Source organism: Podarcis vaucheri, assembly GCF_965113315.1.
Source record: "Podarcis vaucheri genome assembly, chromosome: 7".
In the NCBI taxonomy this organism is placed as follows: Eukaryota; Metazoa; Chordata; class Lepidosauria; order Squamata; family Lacertidae; genus Podarcis; species Podarcis vaucheri.
The window spans coordinates 90,593,667-90,608,506 of record NC_138765.1 but is presented as its reverse complement, the minus strand read 5'-3'; the positions used below and the strand labels follow the sequence as shown (position 1 = coordinate 90,608,506).

General features: G+C 46.3%; 2 long non-coding RNA genes across 2 annotated transcripts in view; both read right to left on the bottom strand.

The window, feature by feature from the left end:
• LOC309536499 overlaps positions 1-14,840 on the bottom strand; it is a 70,176-nt gene that overhangs the window by 34,806 nt on the left and 20,530 nt on the right. The window lies entirely within an intron of this gene.
• Positions 174-6,765, bottom strand: LOC309536492. The gene is made up of 5 exons (XR_014221520.1): positions 6,611-6,765; positions 6,223-6,388; positions 4,893-4,986; positions 2,405-2,534; positions 174-912 (listed from the first exon to the last, which is right to left on the bottom strand). It is a non-coding gene; the product is annotated as an uncharacterized lncRNA (long non-coding RNA).

Genomic DNA, 14,840 nt, shown 5'->3' with positions numbered 1-14,840 from the left:
GCAGCTGCTGGGTGACCTTGGGCCAGTCACACTTCTGTGAAGTCTCCCAGCCCCACTCACCTCACAGAGTGTTTGTTGTGGGGGAGGAAGGGAAAGGAGAATGTTAGCTGCTTTGAGACTCCTGAAGGGGAGTGAAAGGCGGGATATCAAATCCAAACTCTTCTTCTTCTTCTTCTTCTTCATATCTGGTAACCAATGGTGTCAGTGTTCCTTAGGTGGTGGTGGTGGTGGGTCTGCAGGCCTGGGGGATCCAGGCAACCCTGGAGGCCTCGCTATCCATCCCATGTCAGGATCTCCCCGAATCCTGTCTCCTTCTCAGGCCACACCCTCTCTGGCCCTGCTCTGCCCCCTCCTCAAATGCTTTGATCTGCAAGAATGTGATTCTGAACCGTATTGTTCAGAGAGATATGTGGGGAAGATGGGGGAGACACCCTAGATTTGTGGAACTGGAATGTAGCCTGTGGTACAAAGGTCAGGTTCACATCTATTGCTGCACCAACTTTGTCCCTCTGCCCCCCCCCACTGGCCCTGTGTGGAGGGGATGTGGCTCTTGGGTTGAAAGCCATCCCCACAACTGAAGATCACTTATGTTCTCTACTGGGAGTGAGAATCTGCTGCTGTTGTTTTAGCATTTAGCAAGCATTAAGTTAATATGAAATTCAAGCCGGTCCCTTGTTTCGCTGTTCGGCAGGTGAGACACATGGAAGGTGAGGCTTAAAACAGTCCCCAAAGTGGGTCTGTCCAGAGGCCACCTCAAAAGAGAGTGAACTCCCAGGGAGGACACTGCCAGGACCCTCTGGAAATTAATAGGCACACAGCGTTGTGGGGTCATCAAGCTTATATAACTTATACTGGCACGTTTCTGGATCAATCACTGCTTTGCATCCTACAACATCTAGAATGCCACCATATCTGAAAAGAAAAAGAAAAAAAACTATTTTTAAATCATTTATGGACCACCTTTTCATAAAGATACTTAATAAGGATTTACAACAGGGTGAAGAATCCTTTTCAAGTTGAGGGCTGCATTCCCCAATGGGCAACTTGGGGAGGGGCACAAGTTAGTGGTGGCTAAAGTGCGCAGAGCAAAGGGTGGGGCTCTTTCTTTTGTATCACAGGCTATGTTCCAGCCAGGCAGAAGCCAGAACTTTTCTCTTTCCAGACAACAAAGTCCCATTTCAGAGAGGCAACATCACTTGAAAGGAGTACAGGACATGACCAGGATGAGCCTTGCCAGGGTCCTGAGGGTAAGAAAGAGAGAACTGCAGGGTCACATTTGACCCCCAATCTTAAAGTTCCCCATCCCTGTCTATCAAGAGAGTTTGGGGAGTGCTCCTGGATTCGGCAATGCTCCTGCATGCCTGGGTGGCTGGTGTGCCCAGGAGCATTTTGCCCACCTGCAGCTGATGTACCACCTGCATTCATTCCTGTATCACCTCATCATCTCCTGGCTCAATGACTACAACATGCTTTCCCTGGAGCTGCCCTGGGAGAATGTTCAGAAACTGCAGCTTTGGACAAAAGGCAACAGTTGCTTTGCTTTCTGGTGTACTGTATGTCTTTAAGACCATGTTATACTGGTCTTACATCAGTTGCATTGGCTTCCAGTTTGTTTCTGGTTCCAATTCATAGTGTTGGCGGTCAACTACACAGTCCCAACTAGCTTAGGGCTAGGGACTATCCTGCAATGGTGAGGCAAAGTGACTCTGCACTGTGCTCAGACCCCTCTTTGTACTTTCTGGAGCAGAGCTGAGCACTAAAAGAGGTTGTGGGGTTCTCCAGGGAGGGCCAGCCTACCTGGGCCCCCGCCTGAAACCCTGCAAAGCCAGTGCCAGTCACAGCAGACAGTGCTGAGCCCTGTAAATGGACCGATGGTCTGACTCTGTATAAGGCAGCTTCCTATGATGCTGAGGGTATCAGGGCTTGTTGTTTCTTTTTTGAGGAATACTAAGGAAGGAACTGTTTGGATCCATATGCAGAATTATCGTCAGAGCTGGGCATGTGCTACCCTCTCAAATGATGGCAGAAATCTCCACCCGCCTACAGAGGCTACAAGCTCTCCTTCCAACTGCTCTTTGCCCTGCCTGGTGGAGGCTGGTCCATTAGGGCAAATGCCCTGACCCACCCACCTCAGTCTGACCAAACCTGCCTGCCTACTTGCAAATCAGTCCAGGGGTGGCACTGCCTTGGCAGCTTCCTCCTCCTTCGTCTCAGCAAAACTCAGCAGGAAGCAACATGGAGGCAAAGCTAAAATTAGCTGGTTCTGGAGCTACCTACTGTTGATCTCCCACTTCTAAAGGCCCTGCCCTATGTGCAGCGGGAGAGAGGGGCTGCTGCTTCCACTCCTAATACCCTACTTTCAAAAGGGTGAATGAATCCAATCCCACTCAGGGTTTTTGCCTACCTGGCACAGCATTCCATTCCTCCTTCCTTGCATTCACATCGCATGCACTCAGCTGTATTCCAGGCAGTTCCCAATGGATGCTGGCTCCCGTCATATATATCCGTACACTCACTTGGATGCAGGAGTTCACCTGGGGTGGGGGAGAAGAAATCCCACCAATCTCCTTGGCAATAGCATCAATCTCCAAGTATCAATGAAACCCAGGAAATGTAATTACCCAGGAAATGTACGGTAATTGCACACTTTGCACAAAGTCAAACCTTTTCCCCCTTTCAGATGCACCCCACTAAACACCTGATAGGCAAAAGGGAATCAGGTTGTGGGGTTCTAAACACAGCGTATACACTTCCTTGCTATGTGATGCAATGATTTACTAGCTATTTTTTATATATAACATGCTCTCAGTGTCGGGGATCCCCTGGACACCAGGGAATTTTAAGGCAAGGGAAATGGGTTTCATGAAAGAAGGCTTATGTCACCAGGAATCTACATAATAGCTCTCACATTCCCAGGCTTAACCTGTGAAACAGATACTGCCATGGAATGCATGAAGGACACTTGCTAGAGAAATAAGACAAGCTTCTTTGTTTGAAAAGGAAACAAGAAAGAAACTTTCCGCTGCTTCCTTTATGGAGCTGTTGTTGCTTTTTTATCATGTTAGCATCAAACAGGGAAACCAGACACAAGATAACTGTATTCAAAATGATGCCTGTTGCACAAATATCTCACATGCTCCTTTGTTTGCCCCATGTGAGGGAGCATGGAGCCTCATGAGGAGAATCCTCAGGCCTCCGTGGGGCTGAGATATGCAGTTGCATTCACAGAGCCATGTTTCTAAGATGATGTGAGCATGTGCAAATGGCAGTGGCCTCAGACACAGGCAATCCTGCCAGGGCCACTGAGCATCTGAACCAGGCCATAGTCACAAAGAGACATGGGGATAATATCTGGCACCTTAAAGAATTGTGCAGGGGGGACCTCATCCATCTCCCGCTCTTGCCTAACTGGTCAAGGTTCCACCAAGCCCCTCCACCTACCAGCAGGCAATGGAATGACCAAAATAAAGTGATCTATGGGGGAAAAGAGAGACTTGGAGATAGGAACTCCTACTGATGTCCATAGGATTTTTTTCAAGAGAGAGATGAGAGCAAAGCAAATACTCCAAATAAAATAAATAACTGAAAGGTAGGAGTAGGTAAGCTTTTCACTTTTTTAAAAATGATGAGAATAGCACCTGCATATCATTTTATTTTATTTTTTATTTTGTTTATATCTCATCCTTTCTCCAAAAGGACCCCAGCAAGCAATAAAATGATTAATACATCTGCGGACATGTTGATCTCAGTTTCTACAAATGCTAAAAACTTGCACGCGCTCTCTCTCTAAATAAATAAATAAAATGAACTCTGCAGATTGAAGAGCCAGAGGGGCCCTGGCCCTGGGCGCAGGTTTCTGAAGGGGTGTGAAGCAGGTGCCCCAGTGCAGGCCCCCCAGCATGCCATGGCTGTTGCGCCCTTCTTGTGCCGCCCTCCCTCGATCCGAGCTTTGCAAGGCTGCTCAGGGAGGGGGTGCGGGGACGCGGCAACCATGCGCCCTTCAATCCCAGCCTTGTGTGAGCCTCACAAGGTTCGGAACTGGGGAGGGGGGTGCAACAGCCATGCCACTTGGGGCTGGTGTCACTCTGGCGGGGGCTGGGTGGGCTTCATTTGTCCTTCACCCCTCGCTCCCCCCCCCCCATGCCTGCACTGGGTGGCGTGGAGTGCTGTTCAGAGGGACACTGCCTCTGACCTTGGCACATTCAAGGGCATCTCTTTATCAACAGGAAACCATCTAACACAGGGGTAGGCAACCTAAGGCCCAGGGGCTGGATGCGGCCCAATTGCCTTCTCACTCCGGCCTGTGGACGGTCCAGGAACCAGCGTCTTTTTACATGAGTAGAATGTGTCCTTTTATTTGAAATGAATCTCTGGGTTATTTGTGGGGCATAGGAATTTGTTCATATTTTTTTTCAAAATACAGTCCGGCCCACCACATGGTCTGAGGGACGATGGACCGGCCCACGGCTGAAAAGGTTTGCTGACCCCTGATCTAACAGTTTGCTCCTCTAAAGATATATCAATGAGTGGCCACTAATGGATCACAAAAAAGAGGAAAGACATTACTAACAGAGGGCACAGATTTGCACAAACTTTGCACCTGCTATTGTATATGTATAGGTGCAATATATATGTATGGCTAACCGGTTGGCTTCCTAGGTGCTCATTGTTGGTGAGCAACTTCAGGGCCCCTGCTCTAATTTTTCTTTGAACTGATCTTGGACCAGCCATTGCTTCCAAAAGAGGGCTTCTTCATCTAGAGAACTGCCCCTGACCCCCTCCAGATAGAGGACTGTCTTTAGTAAACTGACCACCCCACATGGGCCCTTAAGGACCACTGGCCAGCAATCTCCCTAACAAAAGGAACAGGTAGTCACCCACTGTAGCCTTACCATTTCTAACCCTTATTTTATGCACTTCTTGGAAGCAGAATCCACAGCAGGAAGCCAGGCTGAAACAGAGGACAGTCAGGCTGAGGAGATCTTTCTGAAAAACAAGCACAAGGAGGAGGAACTTCAGCTCCATTGAGATGCACAAAAAGGCATCGCACTCAGTGGCAGGGGCAGACTTTAGGAATATGGCGCCCTGAGCGAGGACAAAATTTGGCGCCCCAAAGATTCATTTGGCATCCTTCTGCCTCCTGCCTTCCATTCAGTGCATGCTCTCAAGTGCGATATGTCATAGCTGCAGCAACTCAATAACCCAGGGTTTAACTTTGAGTAGGTACCCGTATAAATATAGGTTTTATTATTAATACGTTTCACCCGCTCAGCTTAGAGACCTGGGTGTGGGAACCGCCTACACCACCCTCATTCTGGCACTGTCAGTGAGCTACCCAAGAAACAGGAGCTGAGCTATACTGTGTTTGTGTGTGTTTTTTTCAGCGTCAAAGACAGTTTGGGATCATTGGCTAGAGCAGAGGTTTTCAACCTTTTTGAGTCCACAGCTCCCTTGATCAACTACATTATTCCTGTGGGGCTCAGGAGCCCAGTTGTGTCACCTCTTGCCTGCAGAGCCGGCAGCCCCTCACCCCTCCCTTGTGGAGGGTTCCCTCAGCCTCCTCTCTTCTCCCCTCTCCTTGGGAGTCCTCTGGGCAGCCGCAGCTGCTGCCCCAGGTCTCTGAACTGCCCCCACTCCGGCCCTCAAACTGGGCCTCTGCAAACTTGTGTTGAGGCTAATACTGAGAGACTGAGCATTTTTAAAAAATGGCACAGAATTACCACTCCAAAATACCCAGAATCTGTGTTGGGTGTGTTTGTGACTCCCCTCCCAAGAAAAAATGAATTCTGCACTCAGAAATGTTATGCTAGTTAACTTGATTTGTAAAGGTTTTCAGAAGCCTACTTCTAAAATCTAGTTTTTATTAAAAAAAACCAAACCAATCCTCTGCAAAGCTCCAAAGAAACCATCAGGAAACCATGAAAGGTCTGCAGGCACAGGATGAATGCAGGGCAGACAGTAGATGGTCCAAAGGTCAAAGAGGACAGAGAAACGTTCAAGCACCTTATCCTTTCGCTGCTGATCCGTGTAAATCTGCCTTTCCACTGCAACTTTTCCAGCATTTTACAAGATCCAATTGTAAGAAACTGTTGGATACACTAACACATAAAACCATAATTTGTTGTAAGGCGCTCAGAGTGGCTGGGACAATCCAGATGGGTGGCATATTATTATTATTATTATTATTATTATTATTATTATTATTATTACAATTCTGCTTACCATCCTGGCTTTTCGATGCACAAATCCTTCCAGCTAAGACACAGCTGCTTCTCCAAGGGCTGTTCCTTGCAAGTGACTCCAGGGAATCTGCCTCCCAAATGTATGCAGATATGGGGCCAGAGATGAAGCTGAGGAGATGCCTCCTTCATGTTGCAGTTCTGGTGTACTAATGTGTCAAAAAAAAAAAAAGTTAACGAGAAGAAAATATTCGCTTCAGACTTTAGTTTGTGTTCATTTTGAAGAATGGCAACAGAAGCCTCTTCAGGAATATTTGAAACAGAGCTTTGAGCAACAGTCTTTAAAACTCCTCCAGCTTATTTATGGGCAGAGAAAGTGGGATTTCATTGAATTTCTCCAGGGAGAGGAGAAAATGTCCAGCATGTCTTACCATTAGCAGAAGTAGGATCACAGCTTCTTTGTTTTTCCTTCCTACGGTTTGCAGCAGTGGCAACTCTGATGGAAGCCTGGGCATCCTTCTGCATCATCCCAAAGGGTGGGAGAAGTGTTGAGGCCATTTCACTTCCCCTGCTTGGGCTGCCTTTTGAAAAAGTGGGAGACCTGAAAGGTGTCATTCCCATTTGCCTTCTCTTTGCTTTGCTGCTTAACAAAAAGGAGCAGGAGACATTCTCTTGTAGGCAGGGGCTTTTGAAAAGCAGGGAGGGGTGCCAGGGCTGGTTTGCCACATCCTGGCCAGGCAGCTGCTCTAGCCATACAGGAGTTTTCGGAAAGGGGTGTATATGTCATGCTCACTGCTCTAATTGTTCAGCTTTGCTGCCTGCCAGCCACATGCGGGAGTGACAAGCGGTTACTTTCCTTTTTTTTAAAAAAAAAAGTGTTTGTTTGGATGGAGAAGAGTGCAGGAATTGCCTGTTGCTTGTGTTGCTGTGTGCCAGCCTTAAAGGGCTCAGGATCACAATACCAAGGACTGACTCTCTCCTACTGGTCAGGGCCTGGACTAAGGAGGAATGGTGGGGACCCCCCCTTCTCCTGAACCAGCCTGAGAACAGGAGGGCAGTATAGATTTAGAACAGTGGTTTGCAGAAGGGCATAACTGAGAGGCTGCAGAGGGGAGAAGCTGAGAAATATTGGGAGAGGAAGAGCAGAAGAAGCAGCAGCACCAGGGGAGAGACAGCTGACAGACTCAGTGTCCTTGGTAAGGATTCCTGACCAGCCCCCTTCCGGGGCCAGGTGGGCATCGAGGGTAGCAAAACAGAGAGCGCAGAGTCAGACAGGTCAGATAAGCCGATGCAGGAGTGACGTAGAATAGGGGAGACCTGGAGGGGAGGGGACTTTACTTGGAGCAATGCCATTATTTAGGGAAGACTGCATTCCTTTGTCACGCTTTGTGAATTACTGAATAAATTGCTTGGTAAGAACTTTTATCCTTTCTCTGCCTCTTGGCTGCCACCGTGGGAGGGATCTGACCCCCCAAAGCAAGACACTCCCCGGACCCTACAATCACCTTCTGAGGCCCTTCTTCATGTGCCTCCTTCCCAAGAGGTCCAGTGCGTGGGAGAGTCATAGAATCATAGAATCATAGAGTTGGAAGAGACCACAAGGGCCATCGAGTCCAACCCCCTGCCAAGCAGGAAACTCCATCAGAGCACTCCTGACATATGGTTGTCAAGCCTCTGCTTAAAGACCTCCAAAGTAGGAGACTCCACCACACTCCTTGGCAGCAAATTCCACTGTCGAACAGCTCTTACTGTCAGGAAGTTCTTCCTAATGTTTAGGTGGAATCTTCTTTCTTGTAGTTTGGATCCATTGCTCCGTGTCCGCTTCTCTGGAGCAGCAGAAAACAACCTTTCTCCCTCCTCTATGTCACATTGTCACATCCTTTTATATATTTGAACATGGCTATCATATCACCCCTTAACCTCCTCTTCTCCAGGCTAAACATGCCCAGCTCCCTTAGCCGTTCCTCATAATGCATCGTTTCCAGGCCTTTGACCATTTTGGTTGCCCTCCTCTGGACACGTTCCAGTTTGTCAGTGTCCTTCTTGAACTGTGGTGCCCAGAACTGGACACAGTGCTCCAGGTGAGGTCTGACCAGAGCAGAATACAGTGACACTATTACTTCCCTTGATCTAGATGCTATACTCCTGTTGATGCAGCCCAGAATTGCATTGGCTTTTTTAGCTGCCGCATCACACTGTTGGCTCATGTCAAGTTTGTGGTCAACCAAGACTCCTAGATCCTTTTCGCATGTACTGCTCTCAAGCCAGGTGTCACCCATCTTGTATTTGTGCCTCTCATTTTTTTTTGCCCAAGTGCAATACTTTACATTTCTCCCTGTTAAAATTCATCTTGTTTGTTTTTGCCCAGTTCTCTAATCTGTCAAGGTCGTTTTGAAGTGTGATCCTGTCCTCTGGGGTGTTAGCCACCCCTCCCAGTTTGGTGTCATCTGCAAATTTGATCAGGATGCCCTTGAGCCCATCATCCAAGTCGTTGATAAAGATGTTGAATAAGACCGGGCCCAAGACAGAACCCTGTGGCACCCCACTAGTCACTCTTCTCCATGATGAAGAGGAACCATTGATGAGCACCCTTTGGGTTCGGTCAGTCAGCCAGTTACAAATCCACTGAGTGGTAGCATAGTCAAGACCACATTTTACCAGCTTCTTTACAAGAATATCATGGGGCACCTTGTCAAATGCCTTGCTGAAATCAAGGTAGGCTACATCCACTGTGTTCCCTTCATCTACCAGGCTTGTGATTCTGTCAAAAAACGAGATCAGGTTAGTCTGACATGACTTATTTTTCAGAAATCCATGCTGACTATTGGTGATCACAGCATTCCTTTCTAGGTGCTCACAGACAGTTTGCTTAATGATCTGCTCCAGAATCTTCCCTGGTATTGATGTCAGACTGACTGGGCGGTAATTATTTGGGTCCTCTCTTTCCCCCTTTTTGAAAATAGGGACAACATTTGCCCTCCTCCAGTCTGCCGGGACTTCGCCTGTTCTCCAGGAATTCTCAAAGATGACTGCCAGTGGTTCTGAGATCACATCTGCCAGTTCTTTTAATACTCTTGGATGCAGTTCATCTGGCCCTGGAGACTTGAATACATCTAAACTAGCCAAGTATTCTTGAACTATCTCCTTAGTTATTCTGGGTTGTGTTTCCTTTGCTGAATCATTTGCTCCAAATTCTTCAGGTCGGGCATTGTTTTCTTTATCGGAAAAGACTGAGGCAAAGAAGGCATTGAGGAGTTTAGCTCTTTCTTTGTCCGCTGTCTGCATTTCACCACCTTCTCCTGTGAGTGACCCCACTGTTTCTTTGTTCTTCCTTTTGCTATGGACATACCCATAAAAGCCTTTTTTGTTGCTTTTAACCTCTCTAGCAAGCCTGAGTTCATTCTGTGCTTTAGCTTTTCTCTTTTTTTATAATTTTTTTAATTGATTTTACAAATTTTTTATAAACAATACAAACAAATAAAAAGACAAAACAAACATGTATAATTTCATCTCCTTTTTTCATAAGCCTCATTTCTCTGACTCCCCCAAACCTCCCCTTTCTACATCCCAATTTCCAAAATTGTTTCAGCAAGTCCTAAACTGAATTTTATCAAATTTTGTTCCTTATTTGTTCTTTTCTTTTACTTAATCTTTTGTCACTGTAATCTCCTTTTCTTACTAAGAACCTCAACATTTTAGCATTCATTAATTTTATAATATTTCTTAAGATAAATTTTAAATTTCTTCCAGTCTTTATCCGCCGTCTCTTTCCCCTGTTCACGGATTCTGTCGGTCATTTCAGCCAATGTCATATAGTCTATCACCTTCATCTGCCATTCTTCCAGGGTGGGTAGATCTTGGGTCTTCCAATGCTTTGCGACGAGTATTCTTGCTGCTGTAGTAGCGTACATAAAAAAAGTTCTATCTTTCTTCAACACCAATTGGTTACTAATGCCCAAGAGAAAGGCCTCTGGTTTCTTAGGGAAGGTACATTTTAGCACCTTTTTCATTTCATTATATATCATTTCCCAGAAAGCCTTAATCTTCGGGCACGTCCACCAAAGGTGGTAGAAAGTACCTTCAGATTCCTTACACTTCCAACACTTATTATCAGGCACATGATAGATTTTTGCTAGCTTGACTGGGGTCATGTACCACCTATAGATCATTTTCATAATATTTTCCTTTAAAGCATTACATGCCGTAAATTTTATACCGGTGTTCCACAACCATTCCCAGTCAGCAAACATAATGTTATGACCAATATCCTGTGCCCACTTAATCATGGCCGATTTAACTGTTTCGTCTTGTGTATTCCACTTAAGCAACAAGTTATACATTCTTGACAGATTCTTAACATTGGGTTCTAACACATTCTGTGCTTTAGCTTTTCTGACTTTGTGTCTACATGTGCTGGCTATTTGTTTGAATTCCTCTTTGGTGGTTTCCCCCCTTTTCCATTTTTTGTACACATCCTTTTTTAACCTTACTCAGTTAAAAGTTCTTTAGATAGCCACCCTGGCTTCTTTAAGCACCTTCCATGTTTCCGTCTCTTTGGTATTGCCTGAAGTTGTGCTTTTACTATCTCCCTCTTAACAAACTCCCAGCCATCATGAATTCCCTTTCCTTTTAGTATTACTGTCCATGGGATCTCACCCAGCACTTCCCTAAGTTTTATGAAGTCGGCTTTCTTAAAGTCAAGAAATTGAGTCCTAGTATGCTTGGCTGCCCCTTTCCGCTGTATAGTAAACTTCAGAAGAGCATGATCACTCGCACCTAATGATCCTTCCACTTCTACCCCACAAACCAGGTCATCAACATTGGTTAGGACCAGATCTAAAATGCCTGCTCCTCTTGTTGCTTCTCCCACTTTCTGGGCAATGAAGTTGTCTGCAAGGCCAGTGAGGAATCTGTTTGACCTTATGCTCTTGGCTGAGTTTGACATCCAACAAATATCCGGGTAATTGAAGTCCCCCATTACTACTATCTCCCTTCCTTTTGCATGCTTGGCCATCTGTTCCAGGAAGGCATCATCTATGTCCTCCGTTTGGCTTGGGGGTCTATAGTAAACTCCCACAATGAGGTCTCTGTTATTCTTCTCTCCCTTAATTTTGACCCAAATGCTCTCACTTTGGCTTTGAGGTTCTAAATCTTGGATCTCTTCACAGGTATACACATCCCTGACATATAACACCACTCCTCCTCCTTTCTTGAGAGGTAGTTTTCTTTTTTCTTTTCTTTTTCTCTCCCTGTTTTTAGTACGTATTTTGTGTTTTTATTTCGTATTTTTATGCTGCCAGCCACCCTGAGATATTTGGGTGGAGGGCAGTATAAAATATAATAAAAATAAATGTTAAAAGGTGAGTCTCTAACCCTTCTAGGGAGAAGGTTATGAAGCACAATGTGCATGTTCTATGCAACTTCTGTTAAATGAGCCAGCCTGGCCACTCCTGTCTGTCAGGGGGTTCAGCCAAGTCAGAATTGTGATTGGTAAGTGACTTGTATCAGATCCAATACAAAAAAAGGTCACAATAATTTTAAAATAAACAGTGTATATCAAATTGAGCAATATTTAATAATACATTAGAATCTAAAAAGCTGCTGATAGCTGAGATAGACATGTCCATCACTTTCATTATGATATGTACCAAATTCTGCAAGTAGTGATATCAAGCAAAGACAACAGATACACACTGAAATGCATATATGACTGATTTATTCAGATTCTTTTGCATGAAAGGACGTCAATGTGCAAGTAGATAAATAGGTATCGCTCCAGCGGGAAGGTAAACGGCCTTTCCCTGCGCTGCTCTTGATTCACCAGAAGTGGCTTAGTCATGCTGGCCACATGACCCGAAAAAACTGTTCGTGGACAAACGTCAGCTCCCTCGGCCAGTAAAGCCAGAGTCGTTCGCCACTGGACTTAACTGTCAGGGGTCCACCTTTACCTTTTTACAAGTAGTATCAATTCCTCTCAGCGAGCTACACTTCCAGAGTAGTTTAACCATCAATCTCCCTTCCCAGGCAAGTCTGGAGAAGGGACTAGGGCACCCCTCAGCACCCTTCACATCCTTCCCAAGATGATTTGGGGGACACCATGACTGTGAAAGTGACCCCCGAGTGCTTTCAATGGATGCTGCTCATGTGGCCTTAATCTCAGCTGACCCAAGTGACTTGTGGGCCTCAGGTGCTTTGCCTGAGTTTTCTTGGGAGAATGGGGGTTGTTTTTTGGTCACAGTGGAATATTCCGTATTTTTCGCTCTATACGACGCACCAGACCATAAGACGGACCTAGTTTTTGTAGGAGGAAAACAAGAAAAAAATATTCTGAATCTCAGAAGCCAGAACAGCAATAGGGATCACTGCGCAGCAAAAGCAGCGATCTCTCTTGCTGTTGTGGCTTCTGGGATAGCTGTGCAGCCTGCATTCGCTCCATAAAATGCACACACATTTCCTCTTACTTTTTAGGAGGGAAAAAGTGAGTCTTATAGAGCAAAAGATACGGTACTTATTTTTATCCATGATAATAAATATTCAGTAAAAGATAAGAGACACACACACATAACTGATTTATTTAGATTCCCATATGTGAAAGGACAGGGATGTGTGTTGAAAGCTTAGAAACTTGCCTTGGAGGGGCCTTGGATTTTAATATACTTATATTCCCATGTTTTTTAATCTATCCTCCCTTTGCATCCATCAGCACCTGCAGAATCACCGTATCTAAGAAGGAGCTGAACATGCAGGCCAAGCTTGATCTAAAGTCGCCAAGGTGTTTTTCTTCCACAGCCTTCATCTATCTTGGAAATGCTTTGCTGGATCCCGGGGAAACGAAGGTTTGGGAAATCATACCTGGGCTTGTCCTGAAGCAAATTTGCTTGGGGAATCTCGGGCTGGACGTGCACCAGGCCCAGCTGTGCAAAAATGTGTTTCATTCTACACAACATTCTACACAACATTTCAAACACACACACTGCACTGCACCTTTTTCTAAGCCGCTAAGCCGCTTATCAGCTGATCGGATAAGCCGCTAAAAGCCGCTAATAGTGCTAATCCGCTAATCCGTCAATGGGCTTGCTTCGCAAGACGAAAAAACCGTTAGACGAAGAGAATCACAGAACGGATTCTTTTCGTCTTGCGAGGCACCACTGTATATTAGTGGAAATAGCATATCTGTCGGGAAGCCAATGAAGAACAGTGGTTTGCAGAAGGGCATAGCTGAGAGGCTGCAGAGGGGAGAAGCTGGGAAATATTGGGAGAGGAAGAGCCGAAGAAGCAGCAGCACCAGGGGAGAGACAGCTGACAGACTCTGTGTCCTTGGAAAGGATTCCTGGCCAGCCCCCCTTCCGCGGCCAGGTGGGAATCCAGGGTAGCAGAACAGAGATCGCAGAGGCAGACAGCTCAAATCAGCCGATGCAGGAGTGACGTAGAATAGGGGAGACCTGGAGGGGAGGAGACTTTACTTGGAGCAATGCCATTATTTAGGGAAGACTGCATTCCTTTGTCACGCTTTGTGAATCATTGAATAAATGGCTTGGTAAGAACTTTCATCCTTTCTCTGCCTCTTGGCTGCCACTGTGAGAGGGATCTGATCCTCCAAAGCCTGACACTACCCGGACCCTACAATCACCTTCTGAGGCCCTTCTTCATGTGCCTCCTTCATGTGCATGGTCTTCCCGCACTTTGACGTGCTTTCGAACTGCTAGGTTGGCAGGAGCAGGGACTGAGCAACGGGAGCTCACCCCGTCGTGGGGATTCGAACCACTGACCGTCTGATTGGCAAGTCCTAGGCTCTGTGGTTTAACGCACAGTGCCACCTGCGTCCCTCCCAACATCCTAGTAGGGCCCAATTTCTAATGGTGCAGTTAGAGTAATTGTACCTGAACCTATGCTAGCCTGGGCCTGTAGGATGAGCTTTCTTTTTAACAAAAGGAAGTCTCTAGCCCTTCTAGAAACAAATTATTTTGACAAATAATGTGCAGGCAACCATCTAAGCTGAGGGCTGATAACCCAACGCAAAGCGAGGAGGGAGTCTAATGCTTCTTCTGGTTCTGCAGCCCAGAGCACCCATTTCCAGCTACAACTGGCTCTGCTGTTCCTTCCTCCACTCCTTTCTGGAGGGAAGTCCTTATGCGGCCAAAATGGGGTCCGGCACTCTTCCACTGCGCCACTGAGCTGTCTGTGCCAGTCGGAAAATCCTCCAGCCTCTCTGGCCGTTTTAGCAGAGTAAAACACAGCGATAGAAGCCGCTACTCTGTGGGGGTAATAAAACAGAACGCAGGCAAGCCGTTCTCTTATCTCCAACAGTCTTTAATCGTGTAGCATAACATCGTAAATTCAGCTTCAAACACCCGGTGACAAAGCACACATCTCGCCTCTCGCACAATGCGGAAGAGAAAAACACACACAGAGAAAACCACTCCCGTATGTGTAACGTAGCCACGCCTCATGATGTGAGACGTCACTCAGAACTCTTAACCCTGTAAGTTCTGAAACCCTTCACACTTGCCTTGGCAGATGCTGTGGGACTAAAACAGAGAGGGACTTTGGGGGTGCTGTTAGGGGTACCGGAAGTGCTGTTTACCACCTCTGCTTTGGCTGCCCATGAAAGGGCCTTTGAAGAAGCATGGAAGGGCTTATGGAAAATGTGGAGGGAGACAT